Here is a 20,297-nt window from a genome sequence, read left to right as displayed (position 1 = left end):
AAAGTGTGCTCTTATATATTATCTGGTACACTAATTAAATTGAATGGGATAGTGAGAACGTATTCACAGTGTTGGAGCTAATGACCCAGTGCATTAGTAGTGATAGAGAAATCACACTGAAAGACAAATGTCTTGTTTTAATTGCACGATTGTACCACTTGAATAAAGAGAATGACATTTCTTTCCAATTGTCTGTAAGTAAAGTCTGTCATTATATGAATGGTGAAATATCATCTCTGTCTCCAGACTAACTAATGTTTAGTAAACATTTTTCCTCTGTTGATTATATCCATTTAGGGACTGTAAAATTAGTGCCGCTAATGTAATTGTAAATGGGTATTGATACCAGTTATGGTTATTACACTGTTGAATAATTTGGCAGTATGGGAACCACAGAATTGTGTGAGAAAAGATAGTCTGTATGTACTTGGGAAAAAAGCAGGAGTACTGATTAACAGTGAGAGTCTGTGTTCAGGATCTCAAGACAGAAGAGACATAGAAATATATAGTCTTGGAGCAATATGGGCTCCCCAAGAGTGGGATTTCAGTTTGGTTTGTGAACAGCTATGTGTTGAATGAACATAGAGAGGAACGCCTGGCACAGGGTACCTTATCAGTACCTATTTGTTGAATGAGTAAAAGTCGTTACACAGTCTCCTAACAAGACTGCATCTTCTCTTGAGTTCGAACTGAAGAAGTATTTTTGTCTCAGTCCATTTCATGCTGCTGTAAACAGAAATGCCACAGATTGGGTGGTGTTAACAACACAAATTTATTTCTCATAGTTCTGGAGGCCAGAAGTCCAAGCAGGATAAGGGTGCCAGCAGATCCCCTATCTGGTGAGAGATGGCTTTTTGGTGACTGAGTTGGCCATTTCTTTTCTTTTCTTTCTTTTTTTTTCTGACCTCACATGGCAGAAAGGGTGAAGGAGATTCCCTGGCTTTTAATTTTTTTATTTTTTATAAAGGCATTAATCCCATACACGAGGGGCCCACCCTCATGATCTAATCCAAAGGCCCCCGCCTCTGACTACCATCACATTGGGGCATAGCTTTCAAAATATAAATATTGTGAGGACACAAATATTCTTAGTCTGTGGCAATTTCTAAACTACTTACTGTTTTGTTTATTAGAATTGGACTGGAAGTATAATACTAAAAATCTACCTCTCTCCATTCAACTCTCTGAGTGTCTCTTCTCCAATATTAAGCGGTATCTATTCCCTGTTATTTGAGAAACTAGGTTGTAAGAAGTTAGGCGATTTGGGCACAGTCATTTGGCTAAGCACCAGAGCTGTCCTGTCCTTTTCTTCATGCACTCAACTCCCACCTCCCTCTGCAACACCCTCCAACCACAGCTAAGATAAGAATAATGTTGTGGCTCCGTTCCCGTAAGAAATAGAATCAGAACATTAATATGCAGGTAACTGGTAAGTTTAGTTAAGCGGTAAGCTGGGTTTGTATTATTACAATTTTATACAGTAAAAAAAAAAAAAGGAGGTAATTTGTTTGCACTAAGCAATAGAGCACTAGAGTGCCATGAAAAGAGGTTGTAAATACCAGTATTTGCGGTAGCCGTCATTGGGAGAATTAGTTAGTTATGACAGTGACAGTCTGACTTCTAAAACCCTGGGCCTGAGGGAGAGGAATTCATTTGTCTGAATTGATTTGACGCCCTAGATTTTTCTAGGTTCTCTTGCAGGGACAGATGATCCCAAATCTCTACAGGTTTCAGTAGTGTTTATGTGGCATTCCGGATGGTTGTGTCACTGACACATAGGCTAGAGAAACAACCCCAGGATTAAAGAACAGTCCCTATCTGGGACCCACCATACTCTTGGCAGAAGGAAATGTCCAAGAGAACTAACAGAACCACCTGATGGGTCTGGAAGCTTCTTCTCTGGTGGGCCATACAGCATTTCTATTCACAGTCTATGGCTAAAGCTAGTCATGTGGTCAAGCTCATTTCTCCACTGGAGCCCTGAGGTATATTCATGGTCATTAATAACACACCTGTTTCTTCCTGGACAGTCTCCATAGTGTAGCCAAATCTCTTTATTCGCTAACAATTTGATTGTATCACTATCATTCATGAAACCCAGTAATGGCTCCCTCTTTGGTGCTAGCAGTGGAGCTGAGCTTTCGTGATACGAGGACAAGGAGACGAGGGGCATCTAAAGCCTCTGCTGCTGAGCTGCTATGGTATTTGTCCAAGGGGAGACAGACAGAAAAGCATCTGATTCCATCCACAGCCCTAGCATGAGGCTCCTCAGATCTGAGGAGGAGAGTCTGTCTTCTAGTCTTCTAGTCTTTTTTTTTTTTTTTAAGATTTTATTTATTTATTTGTCAGAGAGAGAGAGCGAGAGTGAGCACAGGCAGACAGAGTGGCAGGCAGAGACTGAGAGAGAAGCAGGCTCCCCGCCGAGCACAGAGCCCGATGTGGGACTCGATCCCAGGACGCTGGGATCATGACCTGAGCCGAAGGCAGCCGCTTAACTAACTGAGCCACCCAGGCGTCCCAAGTCTTCTAGTCTTTAAAAAATTTTAAAGAATTCTTTTAAAGAATTTCAACAACTCTAGACAGGGGCTTAGAATTGTTAAGGGGAGTCTGAAAAGAAACGGAGCACTCTGTCAGGTGGGGAGAAGTGACCTGGGGAAGCAAGAAGGTTAGTATCTCTTTGCAATACTCTTGCTCAATGGTAGGGTTGACCAGTGTGACTGGAGCAAGATTTACACTGAAAGACGAATTTCTAATTTTCAGCTGGTTAAAGGCTGGCATTGTCAAACCAAAACAAAAAGCAAGAATGGATTTTTCAGTGTCCACTTAAGAGAAATACTTCAGGAATGAAACAGACCAAAGTGTCTGGCCTCCAGTCATGTTTTCCGAACAATTAAATTGGCTGCCTTGCAAAGCTATTTCAAAGACGTTTCCTGTTTGAAGCCCGGCTGCCCACTCTGCCTGAGAGGATGTAGATGATTATCTTCCTATAAACAAGGGGAAGACCTCAGGTGGTCTGACTTGGAAGGGAAACCTGGCTGTGGGAGAGAGGAACCTTCAGGGCTCAGAGAGAAGGCTAGAGAGGAAGCCAGGGGATGGAGATTTAAGGCATAAAATGGGCCGGAAAGAATCCAAACAAAGTGCAGTGGAAGGTACCATTGGCGGTTCTCATTCTGGGAATGCTTGGCCTTTCTCTGGGTGAAAGACTGAAGCTGCTTATCTCATTGAGACAAACGTGCTTCGTGCTATGCAGGAAAATGTCAGATCTAAGCATGCACTGGCAAAACACTGTATTGTGAAATTTTGACTGTTTTTGTGGAGTGCCTGGTTTTCTAAAGCAGAATATGAAGTAGAGGTTAACTCGAGGTATCAGCGAAAAAAATGCACTGGGGGTAGTTAAACAACCCTGAAAGATTTTATTCAAGGCTATTGCAGTAGGATCGAGAGGTTGAACTCAACTCCCCTGAAACAAAAGACAGGAATGTTTTAAGGGCTGAGGGGAGCTAGTGGAAATCTACTGGAAGATGTCATGGGGGAGAACCCTCAATGTGGTTAGGTCATCTGAGTTTGCTAATTGATGCTTATTACAGTTAAGCCCCTACTTTTTCATAGACTGGCAGATAAGGATGCTATCTTCTATGGCTTTTGGGTCCTCCAGACATTCCTGGCTTATAAAACTGGCAAGAGGCTTTTAAAAGGATTTATGTCCCATGGAGCAGAGAAAGAACTTACAATAGAGCATTTTCTCAAGTAAATTCTCTAAGTAAAGGAAGATCAGGGCCTTTGGTCAGGAAGAAACCTGCCTGGAGTTCAGGGAAATTGAGGGAAATGTTAAGTCCCTCTTGATCGATATAGGTTAGGTGCATTTAAGAGGTCAGTGAGAGCAGGTAAAGGTCTAACTGGTTGCTTCTCTCCAGGTCAACTTACTGAATAAAGAGAATGTGTTGTTTCATGTTCCAGAAACTTCCAGGTTACATTTGGTTTGATCCAGGACAGAAAAAGTTTCTTTCTTCAGTATCTCTGCTTTGTTTCCTTGACGCTCACACCACCGGGATGGAGGTTCTCCCCATACTGTTTCAAGATGGCTGCCCTTATCAGGACTAGGTCATTCTTCTTTACTTGGAACAGGAAAAGGAGGTTTTGTCAGCAACTCAGGAAAAAGAAGAAGGAGCATTTCTTTTTCAGAAGTCCATAAATATCTCAAGTCCTCTTGGCTCTTGCTGAGTCGCATGTTTATCCCTAAAGTAGTCCTATGGCCAGGTAGATGGATATTGCTGATTTCTTTGAATTAGGGGTGGATTCTATCCTACCCAAAGAACGTGGCTGAATGTGAGGAGGGTATGTGTATTAGTTTGCTTGGGCCGCTGTAGCAAAATACCACCAATTTGGGAGGCTTAAAGTAACATAAAGTTTTCCTCACTTTTGGAGGCTAACAGTCTTAAGTAAAGATGTTGGTAGGACCATGGTCTCTTGCAAGCTTTAGGGGAGAATTTTTTGCATGCCCTTCTCTTAGCTTTTGGTGCTGCCAGCATTCCTTGGCATGCGATGGCTTCTAACTAAGTAACTCCAATCTCTTTAACTTTGTGTCCCTGTCATTCTCTGTGGGTCCAGATTTCCTTCTTTTAAACATTTTTTTTTTTTAAAGATTTTTTATTTATTTATTTGACAGAGATCACAAGTAGGCAGAGAGGCAGGCAGAGAGAGAGGAGGAAGCAGGCTCCCCAAGGAGCAGAGAGCCCAATGCGGGGCTCGATCCCAGGACTCTGAGATCATGACCTGAGCCAAAGGCAGCGGCTCAATCCACTGAGCCACCCAGGCACCCCAGATTTCCTTCTTTTAATAAGTATACTGACTGTCTTGGTTTAGGGCTTACCCTATGATCTCATCCTATTTGATGATACCTGTAAAGAATCTCTTTCTAAAAAAGTCATATTCACAGGTACAAGGGGGTTAAGACTTCAGCTTGTCTTGTGGATATGATTCAACCCCAAACACGATGAATTGCCATAATAAGACTTTCTTTGTTTTAAAGAGGGGAATGGCTCTTGTAGACGCAATTGCAAATTATCGATACATTGTTGTTAGAAATAATCATAATTTTAGGTCTCCTGCTTCCTGATGCCCATCTCCTAATTTAAGATTCCCCTTTTTCCAAAATAACTACTCTAGCAATTCTGCTCTCCTCAAAGGATCACTCATCCGTCGACCCCATCACCTCACTGCCCTCCTGACTTGACTTGGGTTGCAAGGTTGTCATTATAATCACTCTCTTGCTCATACCCTCAACACACTTGTCCTCCTTCCCTTGGTGAAATGCATTATACAAAACCATGACCCTGCCTAAATCTACCTCTTGGTTAGCTCTGCACCTGAACCTGAGCCCCTGAACTCAGCTGGAGAAAAAGACACTTAAGTGTTGACTGGTCTCATTTAAAATTTATGACCGCAAATCTCAAATCTCCAATGGCCTCTCAATATTGCTCAGACATACATACATACATATATATATATATATTTGTTCATTAAAATTCGCTCCTTTTCTCACCCTATTTCACATCTTCCCTTTTCTTCAACCCTCTCATCCCCTCACATTCCTGAGGTCTACCTGATGCTCTTGTTTCTTATTTCAGTGATAAAATAGGAAGCAAAATAGAGCCCTTTAATCCACTGATCACAAAAACTACCAAAGTGCCCCTCGTGGTATTCATATACTCTACTGTCCTTCCTATAACAGCAGAGATGTGTACTCCCACAGAAGGTAGTAAACCTATCTAGTTGTACCCTTTGCTTCTGGCATTCCCCTCTCCCCAGCCCCATTTCTCCCTCTCCTTGAGCCCCATTTCCATCTACAGGGTCATTTCCATAAGTGTAGAATATGCTGTAATATCTCCATTATTTGAAAAGTTATCACCCTTCTTCGTGTCTCTGTGAAGCCATTTGCTCATTTTCCTGATTCCCTGTGGAGCAGAACTCCATGAAAGAATTGTTTTTAGTCACCGATGTCTACCTCCTACAGCATATGGACTTTCATCTCCAAGACTCTACTTGAACAGCTCTTGTGTAGTCCCAGTGAGCTCTACCTTGCCAAAACCAGTGGCCAGTCTCAGTCTTTATCTTATCCACCCTCTTGCATACATGTGATACATTTGTTCCTTTTTTTTTCTTGTAGACACACATCCTGGGAATCACATGTTTGCAGTGAAAATGCATGTCTGGGAAGGACACCCCCATCGGTGGCTTTGCCTCTACAGCCTCTCCCTTCCTGACATTAAATGTTCAAGTGCCCAGAGTGCAGTCTTCAGCCTTCTATTCCCTCCAGCTACCCTCACCTCCTTAGGTGATGTCATTCAGTGCATGATTTATCGATGATCTAAATGTGGGTGACTTAAACACAGACAACTCTGACTCCACAATACATGTCTCAGGTCCTTACCATCCCCCCTTTGAACTCTAAACAACTACTTCTAACTGCCTGCTTTCCATTTCCATTTAGATATCTGCTAAGCTTCATAAAATTACTTCCTCAAACAGAAGTCTTAGTTTCTACCTCCAATACTTTTTGAATTTTGTAGAAGATTTTATTCATTTGAGAGAGAGAGAGCATGAACCTAGGAATGGGAGCAGAGGAGAGTGACAGAGAGGGAGAAGCAGACTCCCCACTGAGCAGGGAGCCCTACGTAGTGCTCCATTCCAGGACCCTGGGATCATGACCTGAGCAGAAGGCAGAGGCTTAATCAACTGAGCCACCCAGGTGCCTCGTCTCAGTCCTTTTCCTTTCTCTGTCAGTCTCACCTTTTATGACAGTTGCACTCATCTGTCTGTCTGGAGTCATGTTTGTTCTTCTCATGCTGTTATGTTTCACATTCAGTCCACCAGCCAGTGGCCAGGTGTACGGTCAGCAGACAGCACGTCCGGTTACCTTGACCATGTCCACTGTTAGTCAACCCAGGCTAATGCATTGTTACCTCTCTTCTGAGTAATTTTGACCATCGCTGATCTGGCTTTCCTGCTTCCTTTTCCTGCTTCCTGTAGCAGGAAACAACACAGCACCAGCCAAAATGATTTTTTGAAGTTGTTAATAAACAGATTATTTCTTGATTATCAGTCTTTCTGTAAAGTGAATATTGCCCAAAGTGCTTATCCCAAGCGCATGAGGCTTCATCTGATTTAGCATCTCTCATCTACAATTTTTTCTGCCACTAGACCTGGCTTCCTCTATTACTTGAACCTACTATTTCTAATTCTGTTGCACTTAGCACTTATCGAATACTATGCTGTGTATATATGTATGTACGTGTTCACTGTTGTATCCTTAGCACCTAGAACATGTCCAGCAAGTAGAAGGTGCCCTATAAATGTGGTTTGAATAATAGCAATGGCATTACCAACAGCTCATTGTCGAGTGTTTCGCTATATTCGTAGTGCTCCACGAAGGGAATATTTCATTTAGTGATGAGAACAGCGCCATAATGGAGGTTCTGTCATTATGTCCATTTCAGGGGTTAGCACATTGAGTCTGACATAATGTCACACCGCTTCTAAGTCGTAGAGACTGAATTTATTAATCCCTGGCTATTGGATTCCAGAGCCTTGTTCTTGACTGTTCTGTCTTTCCCAGTGCCATACTCTCCATCCTAAATTTCAAACCCCATTACACACTCGGAGAACTTCGGAGCTCCGTTTTGGAAGTGTGAGTGGAGATGAATCATGCAGGCATAGCTGCATGTTCTCCATGCCAGCCCCCAAGTTGTGCCCCCCCCCCCCCGCCCCCAGCCTAATCTCCAGGTCCTTCTGGTTGCCTCACTGCAGGAAAGCATCTCACCTTTGCCTTTTACCTATTGCCCTGTAGCCCCAGCAAAGCCCGTTAACTCTTTTAAGAGTTTCTGTTGTGCATTTTATCTCCCAGGGCAAACACCAATTCTCCTTTTCCCATTCCTATGATATTTCTATTGCCACCAAGGTGCAAACGTAGCTTTTGGGTCCATGGAAATGCATTGAGATGGAAGAAACAGAGTTACCATAAATAACTGGGCATTGGTTATAGCTAAAAAGAGTTAGGAAGGTCCTAGAGACTCACTCATTACTTGATTTTCTAGTAAAAGATGACCCCAAACAAGAATATCCTTGTTTTTCATTCTTTTAAAATGAATTTAATGTAATCGTTGCTTTAAGAATTACTCTACTGATGCATAACAGACCTTAATGTATATGTTTTAATGACCAAAAATAATTTTTTTCTTTGTAGTTGAATTTTTTTAAATTTATTTTCAACGTAACAGTATTCATTGTTTTTGCACCACACCCAGTGCTCCATGCAGTACGTGCCCTCCCTATTACCCACCACCTGGTTCCTCAACCTCCCACCCCCCGCCCCTTCAAAACCCTCAGGTTGTTTTTCAGAGTCCATAGTCTCTCATGGTTCATCTCCCCTTCCAGTTTCCCTCAACTCCCTTCTCCTCTCCATCTCCCCATGTCCTCCATGTTCTTTGTTATGCTCCATAAATAAGTGAAACCATAGGATACTTGACTCTCTCTGCTTAACTTATTTCGTTCAGCATAATCTCTTCCAGTTCCGTCCGTGTTGCTACAAAAGCTGGGTATTCATCCTTTCTGATGCCGGCATAATAATCCATCGTGAATATGGACCACATCTTCCTTATCCATTCGTCCCTTGAAGGGCATCTTGGATCTTTCCACAGTTTGGCGACCGTGGCCATTGCTGCTAAAAACGTTGGGGTACAGATGGCTCTTCTTTTCACTACATCTGTATCTTTGGGGTAAATACCCAGCAGTGCAATTGCAGGGTCATAGGGAAGCTCTATTCTTAATTTCTTGAGGAATCTCGACACTGTTCTCAAAGTGGCTGCACCAATTTGCATTCCCACCGACAGTGTAAGAGGGTTCCCCTTTCTCCACATCCTCTCCAACACACGTTGTTTCCTGTCTTGCTAATTTTGGCCATTCTAACTGGTGTCAGGTGGTATCTCAATGTTGTTTTAATTTGAATCTCCCTGATGGCTAGTGATGATGAGCATTTTTTCATGTGTCTGATAGCCATTTGTATGTCTTCGTTGGAGAAGTGTCTGTTCATATCTTCTGCCCATTTTTTGACATGATTATCTGTTTTGTATGTGTTGAGTTTGAGGAGTTCTTTATAGATCCTGGATATCAACCTTTTGTCTGTACTGTCATTTGCAAATATCTTCTCACATTCCGTGGGTTGCCTTTTTGTCTTGCTGTTTCCTTTGCTGTGCAGAAGCTTTTGATCTTGATGAAGTCCCAAGAGTTCATTTTTGCTTTTGTTTCCTTTGTCTTTAGAGACATATCTTGAAAGAAGTTGCTGTGCCTGATATTGAAGAAGTTACTGCCTATGTTCTTCTCTAGGATTCTGATGTATTCCTGTCTCACGTTGAGGTCTTTTATCCAATTCGAGATTATCTTTGTGTACTGTGTAATAGAATGGTCGGGTTTCATTCTTCTACATATAGCTGTCCAGTTTTCCCAGCACCATTTATTGAAGAGACTGTCTTTTTTCCATTGTGTATTTTTTCCTGTTTTGTCGAAGATTATTTGACCATAGAGTTGAGGGTCCATATTTGGGCTCTCTACTGTGTTCCACTGGTCTATTTGTCTGTTTTTATGCCAGTACCATGCTGTCTTGGTGACCACAGCTTTGTAGTAAAGCTTGAAATCAGGTAACGTGATGCCGCCAGTTTTGTTTTTGTTTTTCAACATTTCCTTAGCAATTCGGGGTCTCTTCTGATTCCATACAAATTTTAGAATTATTTGCCCCAGCTCTTTGAAAAATACCAGTGGAATTTTGATCAGAATGGCATTAAAAGTATAGATTGCTCTAGGCAGTATAGACATTTTAACAGTGATTATTTTTCCGATCCAAGAGCATGGAACCGTCTTCCATCTTTTTGTGTCTTCTTCAATTTCTTTCATGAGTGTTCTGTAGTTCCTCGAGTACAGATCCTTTACCTCTTTGGTTATGTTTATTCCCAGGTATCTTATGGTTCTTGGTGCTATAGTAAAGGGAATCGATTCTCTAATTTCCGTGTCTGTATTTTCATTGTTAGTGTATAAGAAAGCCACTGATTTCTGTACATTGACTTTGTATCCTGCCACATTACTGAATTACTGTATGAGTTCTAGTAGTTTGGGGATGGAGTCTTTGGGGTTTTCCATATAAAGAATCATGTCATCTGCGAAGAGAGAGAGTTTGACTTCTTCCTTGCCAATTTGGATACCTTTTATTTCTCTTTGTTGTCTGATTGCCGTTGCTAGGACTTCTAATACTATGTTGAACAAGAGTGGTGAGAGTGGCATCCTTGTCGTGTTCCTGATCTCAATGGGAAGGCTGCAAGCTTTTTCCCATTGAGGATGATATTTGCTGTGGGTCTTTCATAGATAGATTTTATGAAGTTCAGGAATGTTCCCTCTATCCCTATACTTTGAAGCGTTTTCATCAGGAACGGATGCTGGATTTTGTCAAATGCTTTTTCTGCATCAATTGAGAGGACCATGTGGTTCTTCTCTCTTCTCTTAATTGATTTGTTCTATCACATTGATTGATTTGTGAATGTTGAACCATCCTTGTAACCCAGGGATGAATCCCACCTGGTCATGGTGGATAATCTTTTTAATGTGTTGCTGGATCCTGTTTGCTAGGATCTTGTTGAGAATCTTAGCATCCATATTCATCAGTGATATTGGTCTGAAATTCTCCTTTTTGGTAGGGTCTTTGCCTGGTTTGGGGATCAGGGTAATGCTGGCTTCATAAAAAGAGTCTGGAAGTTTTCCTTCTCCTTCAATTTTTTGAAACAGCTTCAGGAGAATTGGTGTTATTTCTTCTTTGAAAGTTTGGTAGAATTCCCCAGGGAATCCGTCAGGTCCTGGGCTCCTTTTTTTTTTCGGGAGGTTTTTGATCACTGCTTCAATCTCGTTGCTGGATATCGGTCTATTCAGGTTGTCAATTTCTTCCTGGTTCAATTTTGGGAGTTTGTAGTTTTCCAGGAATGCATCCATTTCATCTAGGTTGCTTAGCTTATTGGCATATAACTGTTGGTAATAATTTCTGATGATTGTTTCTATTTCCTTGGTGTTCGTTGTGATCTCTCCCTTTTCATTCATAATTTTATTAATTTGGGCTTTCTCTCTTTTCTTTTAGATTAGTGTGGCCAATGGTTTATCGATCTTATTGATTCTTTCAAAAAACCAGCTTCTAGTTTCATTGATACGTCCTACTGTATCTCTGGTTTCTACCTCATTGATCTCTGCTCTAATCTTGATTATTTCCCTTCTTGCGTGTGGAGTTGGTTTGATTTATTGTTGATTATCCAGTTCTTGAAGGTGTAGAGACAGCTGGTGTATTCTAGATTTTTCAATTTTTTTGAAGGAGGCTTGGATGGCTATGTATTTTCCCCTTAGAACCGCCTTTGCTGAATCCCATAGGTTTTGGACCGAAGTGTCTTCATTCTCATTGATTTCCATGAATTGTTTAAGTTGTTCTTTGACCTCCTGGTTGATCCAAGCATTCTTAAGCAAGGTGGTCTTTAGCTTCCAGGTGTTTGAGTTCCTTCTGAACTTTTCCTTGTGATTGAGTTCCAGTTTCCAAGCACTGTGATCTGAGAATATGCAGGGAATAATGTCAGTCTTTTGGTATCAGTTGAGTCCTGCTTTGTGACCCAGTATGTGGTCTATTCTGGAGAAGGTTCCATGTGCACTTGAGAAGAATGAGTATTCTGTTGTTTTAGGGTGGAATGTTCTGTATATGTCTATGAGGTCCATCTGGTCCAGTGTTTCATTCAATGCTCTTCTTTCTTTATTGATTTTCTGCTTTGATGATCTGTCTTTTACTGAGAGAGGCATATTAAGATCTCCTACTATTAATGTATTCATATCAATATGACTCTTTATCTTGATTAATAGTTTTCTTATGTAATTGGCTGCTCCCATATTGGAGGCTAGATATTTACAATTGTTAGATCATCTTGGTGGATAGTCCCTTTAAGAATTATGTAGTGTCCTTCTGTATCTCTGACTACAGTCTTTAGTTTAAAATCTAATTTATCTGATATGAGAATCACTACCCCAGCCTTCTTCTGAGGCCCATTGGCATGAAAGATGCTTCTTCATCCCTTCACTTTCAGTCTGGGTGTATCCTTAGGTTCAAAATGGGTCTCTTGTAGACAACATATGGATGGGTCCTGTCATTTTATCCAATCTGCAACCCTGTGTTGTTTTATGGGCACATTTAGGCCATTCACATTGAGACTGATTATTGATAGATACGTTTTTATTGACATCGTGTTACCTTTGAAGTCTTTCTGTCTGTAGATTGTCTCTATATTCCTGTTCAATGATATTCTTAGGATTTTTTCTTTTTTATAGGACCCTCCCTTAATATTTCCTGCAGTGTCGGCTTGGTGGTTGCATAGTCTTTTAAGCATTGCCGGTCTTGGAAACTGTTTATCTCTCCATCCATTTTGAATGTCAGTCTTTCTGGATAAATTATTCTTGGCTGCATGTTCTTCTCATTTAGTACTCTGAATATATTTAGTACTCTGAATATATTTTATATTATAAAAATATAATATATTTTTACTCTGAATATATATTTATATATCTTCTCATTTAGTACTCTGAATATATTTTGACCTGGCTTGCGGGGTCTCTGTGGACAGGTCTGATGTTATTTAATGGGCTTTCCTCTGTATGTGAGGAGCTTCTTTGTCCTGGCTGCTTTTAAGAGGGTCTGTCTAGAATTGTAATTCTTCATTCTAACTATCAGGTGTTGTGAGGACTTTCGAGAATCAAAAATCTTGGGGGGAATCCTTTCTGCCTCTAGTACATGAACGTTGTTTCCATTCGTGAGATTGGGAAAATTTTCATAGACAACTTGTTCCACTTTATCTTCTAGACTTCTTTTCCTCTCCTTCAGGGATTCCAATAATTCTGACGTTGGAATGTTTCATGGCATCATTTATTTCCCTGATTTTGTTTTCGTGGCTTCTGAGCTGTTTGTTCCAGGCTTCCTCCTGATCCTTTCCCTCTATCTGTTTGTCCTCCAGATCACTAATTCTATCTTCTGTCTCAGTTACCCTAGCTTTTAGAGAATTTAGATTAGATTGGAACTCATTGAGAGCATTTTGAACATCATCCCTGGTGGCTTTCAGTTCTGCCCTAATCAATTCCGTTTGGTCATCCATGGCTTTCTCCAACCTAGCTATTGCCTGGATAATTGTTAGTCTGAATTCCTTTTCCGACATATTGTCTATGTCCATAGCCATTAGCTCTGTTGCAGAAGGTCCATCCTCTGTATTTTTCTTCTGTTGGGCATTCCTCCTCCTAGTCATTTTGGTGAGAGATGACTGAATGGATGCAGCTGGATTTATCGATTGTGGTGCAGTCAGGGTGCACCCTGGAACGCTTCTGTGCAACAGGGTTCCCCACCCAAATGAGAGAAAAAAAAAGAAAAAGAAATAGAGAAAAAAAGAGAGAGAGAGAGAGACAGGAAAAAAAGGGAAGATAAAAGAGAAGGCTCAGCCCAAATGGGCCCCAAGGTAAGATTTATGAAGTATACAAACAAAAACAGACAAACAGAAAGACTGATAAAAGTATATGACAAGAGAAAAAAAAAAAATATATATATATATATATAAAAGCAAAAAAAGGAAGAACCTCGTCAAAAAGAACCCCAAGTATAAGATTTATATACTATCAGGAAGAACACAAATACACAGAAACACTGGCGGAAGGAAAAGATGGGAGAGTGGTTATAAATTCTCAGTGTGGGCGAGGAGGGTTATTTTGATTCTTCCTGGATGTATCTTGATGTCTTTGTTAAGGGACTCAACTTTCCTACGATAAAGGGGTATTAAAAATTGGTTTACCTATAGGGGTAGCATTGATTGGGGAAAGGGGATTACCTTGAAGTTTAATAACTCTATATGTATATTTAAAAATAAAAATTAAAAAAGAATAAACTAAAGTAAATTAAAATTAAAAAAATAGAAAAGCAAAAGAAAAACACGGGTTTATATATCAAAAAGTTCAGGTTAGAAGGTTATTAAGGAATTTGATGTACTGGACATTTCACTGTGATGGTAAATAGGTTAAAAAATTATCTATATGTATAAAAAAATGAACCAGAATAGTGGTAAAGGCTTAAAAATAAAAGTTGTACTTATGAAGTAGTGGTGGTTGTTCTCTTGTCGTCGTCTTTTTTTTTTTTTTTTCCTTTTTTTTTCTTCCTTCCTGGTTGGTTTTCTGGGGAGGGGCCTGCCACGTGGGTTTTCAGTCAATGATGTTCCCTGAGTTAGGTCCTCCTGCTCCCCTCAAGGGGGTGGGCTCTGACGAAACCGTTTTTTTCAGGCTTTTGTTCTCTGGAGGTTTTTATGTTCTTTCATCTGTTTTCTCTTGCCTTGACAGCTTTTGATGGTTTTTGGAGGTTTAGAGGAGAGCAAACTGCACCCCGACCTCCCTCTCAGAGAGAAGCCTCAGAATGCTCTGCAGAGCTGCTGGCAGAGTCAGTTCTGTGTCATGGTCCCTGGGGATGCAGGATCTCCTCCTTGTACCCAATACCAGGGCAGTGGCGGCTGTCTAGGCAGCTCCAGACCGCCAGAGAGGTTCCAAGCAGTGATCGCATACTGAGATTTTCCTGCAACCCCGGGCTGGGAATGTCTGGTTTTTCTGGATGCCAGAACTCCAGGCTAGCACCTATGAGCACCTCTCCCAGGGGAGGGTGTGGGCCGCTTGCGTTTCAGGACTGCCGTCTGGCCAGGCTCCCAGCCCCTCAGGGGAGCAGGACCCCACTTGTTCTCGGGCGTGCTGGCGGCTCAGGGACCAAGACCTGCTTTCTCCACTGCACTCTCTCTGGCTCAGCGCCAGGGGAAGCTGTCCTGGGTCCAGGGACTTTGGCCCCTGTCCCTAACTGCCCCGATTCCCACTATTTCCCCCCGCGATGCTTTGCTCTTTTTTTTTTTTTTTTGAGTGCTTTCAACCAGACTCCAAGTTAATGCTGGTCCCCAGATGCAGGGCACTCTCGTATTGGGGTATTACTTTCCAATCTGTCACCTCTGATGGTGCCCTCCCCCTTTTGTTTATCTTCCGATATCATTCCGATGTTCCCACTCTGCTTTACCTGCCACTGGCGTCTTCTGCTCCTGTAGAGATCCAGACGTGTGTAATTCTGATCTCAGGCTGATTTCATGGGTGGTCGGAGTTCTTTGGTAGGTAATCAGCTCACTTTAGGGTACAGGTTGAAATGGCGCCTCCTCCTACTTCCCCGCCATCTTGACTCCCCCCCAGGGCAAATGCTTTTTAAAAAAATGTATATTAATAAAGTGATGTTGTAGATATTCGAATTTTTTTTGGATTGAAGGACACGTGATTTTACTAAATAAGAAAAGTGGCTGGCCTTGTATGGCCCATAGAGTCTCTATATATTCTCTTCTCTGTGTAGCATCAATAACAAAAATGAAACTGCGCCTCCTCCTCCTTCCCCGCCATCTTGACTCCCCGACCAAAAATAATTTTTGTTTGTAACTCTCACTCGTAAGTAGGCATAGGAGTGATTTGGAAGAAGTTTCCTCTCCTAAATGGGTCTAAAATTTTATTCTTTAGGAAGGACTATGGCGGAAGGCTCTGGCAGCTTATCCTAAGAGCTAGTTACTATTTCCTTCACTACTTGTCTTCCTCTGGTCTGGTCCGAGTGGTGTAATTCGGCTCAGTGCTTCCTTATCTTGAGTGTTGGACTTTAATCCACTTATCATTCTGTAAAATGTTCGCTGGATAGGTGTTTTATTTCATAGCTGGAAGATAATCCTTTAGGATATTTTTAAACATAACACATTCAACTTGAAGTCAGCTCACTTGTTCTTGTTTGTGCTGATAATCTCTTCTTACAGAGAACTTTCTCTGGCTCCCCCTTGGATAATTTAATAATGGGTTTTGCTACCTGCTCTTTGGATCCAAAGGCTTGTCCTGATTCTGCAGTTGATTTTCATGCAGATCTCAAGATTAAACCCCCTTTTCACTATGCTTTGCCATTTCCTTAGATAATACATAGGAAGGACCAATGGACCCCACTAGACAAATTTATTCTGAAGTCAACCAGTAGGCTAACTGAGGGCTTCTCTCATTCGTCTTTGAAGAGGGGACACTGGAGATTTTGTTTGAAAATGCAAACCAGGGAGGGGCTCAGGGGTGGGAGGTTGGGGGAACAGGTGGTGGGTAATGGGGAGGGCACGTTTTGAATGGAGCACTGGGTGTTGTGCATAAAGAATGAATACTGTTACGCTGAAAAAATAAATAAAATGGAAAAAAAAAAAAAAGAAATGGTTCTCTTGATCTATGAGTAGCATGGCTTCTTTTCTTAAGATTGTTCCCTGTCCTCCCCACTTTGCTTCCTGAAAAATGTTCTCGGGTTCTCCTTGCACTTGTGGCGAACACACACTCACGTCCCCGGCAGCACAATTGTCCTCCTGATACACTGGGCCAGAGTCGAGAATGAATTACTTAGCATCACTCTGCCAACCACAGGGATCCCAAATGTGCTGATTCACCCAGTTCTTGAGGAAAAATCAATGGTGTCAAGTCATCTTGCAGCAGGATTGGAAGCATTGGGAGCACAAGTCCATTCGATATTCATTTGGTACTTTGGATTTGACACCACTTGACACAGAGCAAAATCCGCTGGTCCTGCCCCATAAAGCAGGTGTGCTGGGCTGCCCCTCTATCATTTACCACCACCCACAAGTATTTATGCCACCCGACTGCGATCCCTGCTGTTGCTTCTACAACTACTGAGAAACTTTTATTAGATACTCAGTGTATCTAATGCCTTATCTTATGCCACCCGACTGCGATCCCTGCTGTTGCTTCTACAACTACTGGGAAACTTTTATTAGATACTCAATGTATGGCAGGCACCATTCTGATTATCTTCACTTAATACGACAGCTCTTGTGCTCTAAGAGCCATTAATATGTCGGTTTTATAAATGTACAAATCAAAGCCCAAAGCAATGAGGTCACTTGCTCTGTCCAACTCACACAGCTAGAAAGTGGCAGAATGGGGGTATAAATTCTAGCTCCAGAACAATGCCCTGCCCTGGTCTCAGCCGCTAATTAACATAGTGGATACAGACTGGATTCTTCAAGGATAGATTTACTTTGTGTATTTTATTTGTACTGATTGATTGATTTTTAAAGATTTTTATTTATTTATTTGACAGAGAGAGACACAGCAAGAGCAGGAACATAAGCAGGGGGAGTGGGAGAGGGAGAAGCAGGCTTCCTGCCAAGCAGGGAGCATGATGCGGGGCTCGATGCCAGGACCCTTGGGATCATGACCTGAGCCAAAGGCAGACGCTTAACTGACTGAGCCTCCCAGGTGCCCCTACTTTCTGTATTTTAAGATGTTAGTGTTAGCAGTCTGAATGATTTACCAGTCTGAGCTGTATGTATGATCATAATTGTTTTATTTATTTCTTTAAATAAATTGCACGAGACCAGCCCATTCTTAGGGGTGTTGCTATTTTCCTGAAGCCATCCCTCCCCTCCATCCCTAACAAGAACCAAAAAGGTCTACTCAGTCCCATAGGATTGGTCTACCTTCCTGCTTGCAGTTCCAACTCAGTGCCACAAGGTGTTACTCTTCAGGACTGGGCCCCCACCGTGTCAGGGAGCACAGTTGAGTCTTCTGCCCTAATTAGTTGCAGTTCATTCATTCAGCTGTTTTTAGTGACCACGTATTATGTGTCCGGCCTGTGCTGTGCTACCAGCTAAACTACAGAGAAGATGAGGAGACACACTCCCTCTTTATGGAGCTTATGTTCTCATGAGAAAGGTTGGCATAAATGAGGAAGCCAAAAATTAAGTAATACAACTATAGATCATTATTGTCTTGAAGATAAGAAGCAGGAAATAAGAGGGTGTGTGTCTATTCAGGATAATCAGGGAGGACAGCTGTGAGGAGGTGCCATTTAAACTGAGGCCCACAATTATAAACATGCTCTAAAATAGGTTATGATGATGGTTGCATATCTGTGTGCATACAAAAAACATGAAATTGTATCCTTTACTCGGGTGAACATCATGGTATACAAGTCATGTATCAATAAAAGTGTTTTAAAAAGGGGCACCTGGTGGCTCAGTCGTTAAGCATCTGCCTTCAGCTCAGTTCATGATCCCAGAGTTCTGGGATTGAGCCCCACATCGGGCTCCTCACTCAGTGGGAAGCCTGCTTCTCCCTCTCTCACTCCCCGCTTGTGTTCCCTCTCTTGCTGTGTCTCTCTCTGTCAAATAAATAAAATCTTTTAAAAAAAGTTTTTAAAAATCTGACTGGCAGAGGGGCACCTGGGTGGATCAGTCGGTTAAGTGTCTGCCTTCTGCATGGGTCATGATCTCAGGGTCCTGGGATCGAGCCCCACGTTGGGCTCCCTGCTCAGCGGGGAGCCTGCTTCTCCCTCTCCTTCTGCTCCTCCCCCTGCTTGTGCTCTCTCACTCTCTCTCTGTCAAATAAAAAAATAAAATCTTTAAAAAAAATTTTTTTAAAAGTGAACAAACCCTGACATGTGGAGATCTGACAAGAGCTAGACTGCTCTGTATTTTCTGCCTTTGTGCTTTTGAGAATTCTGTTGTATGAGCTGGGGAAATTCTCAGTGATCCTCACTGGCTTCATTTGTCCACCTGCATTACAGCTTTAACTTCACTGGTCTTTTCTCTCTGTTGTTCCCTATCCCTGTGAGTTCATGCCCTTAAAAAAATTTCCTTTTGCTGTGGTTTTGGTGAGGTTCAAGAGAAAGCAAAATGAGATGTGTTTATTCGATCTGTAATCTTAGCTAAGAACTCCTGTTATATTTTCTACATGGTTGTTGCATGTTGTATATGAATGCTGTTGTTCTGTATGCCAACCCGTATACTTAATTTTCTTATATAATTATATCAAGTGCACATTATAATCATGCCCATATCTTGCTGATACTTACGCTTTATTTCTCTTGGCATTTGCATTCACTGGTACTTTGAGACAAAGTAAAATAATAATGATGACGACGGGGGGCTTTGATTTGTTTTTCCTGAACGTTCATGGGAATGCTTCAAAGGTTTCATCATAAAGCATGATGGTTTGGGTTGAAACACATCTTTATAAAAAAACAAAACAGAACAAAACAACAACAGAGCTAAACGCTGGGAGAAGCCAGCCCCACAAAGAGGCAGGGGAAGAGCATTTCGTTCAGTGGTGACTCAGGAACTGGGAGGGAGATCAGTGTTAAGAGAGCTTGGTGAGCATGGGGAACAGCACATGCCCACGCAGACATGGCCATGCCCAGCCCTGCAGAGATCTCTGGAATGCTGGAGTGGTGTAGACAGAGCTGACAATTCTTTGTCATTTCTGGTTAAAGCTTGGCTTTTATGATGTATTTGGATCTGCACTGATCACTTCTGCCTCCAGCTCTTGGTTCCATCACCTCCACTGTCCATTTGGATGTCTGATGGACTGGATTAACTGTAGGGTAGCGGTGGAGGTTAGGGAAGAAAGCACTGCTATTTCCAGGGATCTCTTGGGAAGGGGAGTAGAGATACCCTTTGTCACAAGTATGGTAGCATCAGTTGGCTAGTTCTGTTGCACAGCTGCCATGGGTAGGCACCCGCAGTGTCTGGGTTAGAGCAGGAGGAGGAATAAAAATAGCTAATTTTTATTGAGAACTTAGGTTCCTGGCACTGATTTACCTTTTGAATACATTATCACATTTTTTGCTTCTCAACAGAGGTAGATGTTTAGAGAAAAAGACCTGATATGATTCAAAGTAACATTCCTATGATCCAGTAGCTGGTATGATCTGATTTCATTCAAGCTTGTCTAGCATCTAAGGTGCTTTCCTCATTCTGCAGCATCTACAGTATGGCTTTTATTTTTTTAATTTTTTATTAAAGAATTTTTTTTAAGATCTTATTTATTTATTTGACAGAAAGAGACACAGTGAGAGAGGGAGCACAGGTAGGGGGAGTGGGAGAGGGAGAAGCAGGCTTCCCACCAAGCAGGGAGCCCGATGCGGGGCTCCATCCCAGGGCCCTGGGATCATGACCTAAGCAGAAGGCAGATGCTTAACAGCTGACCCACACAAGCACCCCTGATTTTTTATTAAATATAATTAACATACCATGTTATATTGGTTAGACGTGTACAGCATATCAATTCAGTGATTACATATGCTACTCATTACTAATCATAAGTATAGTCACCATCTATTACCATAAAACATAACAATATTATTTACTGAATTTCCT

The sequence above is a fragment of the Meles meles genome, chromosome 3 (genome assembly GCF_922984935.1).
Source record: "Meles meles chromosome 3, mMelMel3.1 paternal haplotype, whole genome shotgun sequence".
Classification (NCBI taxonomy): domain Eukaryota; kingdom Metazoa; phylum Chordata; class Mammalia; order Carnivora; family Mustelidae; genus Meles; species Meles meles.
The sequence above is the reverse complement of the archived record's forward strand: the minus strand, read 5'-3'. Positions refer to the sequence as shown.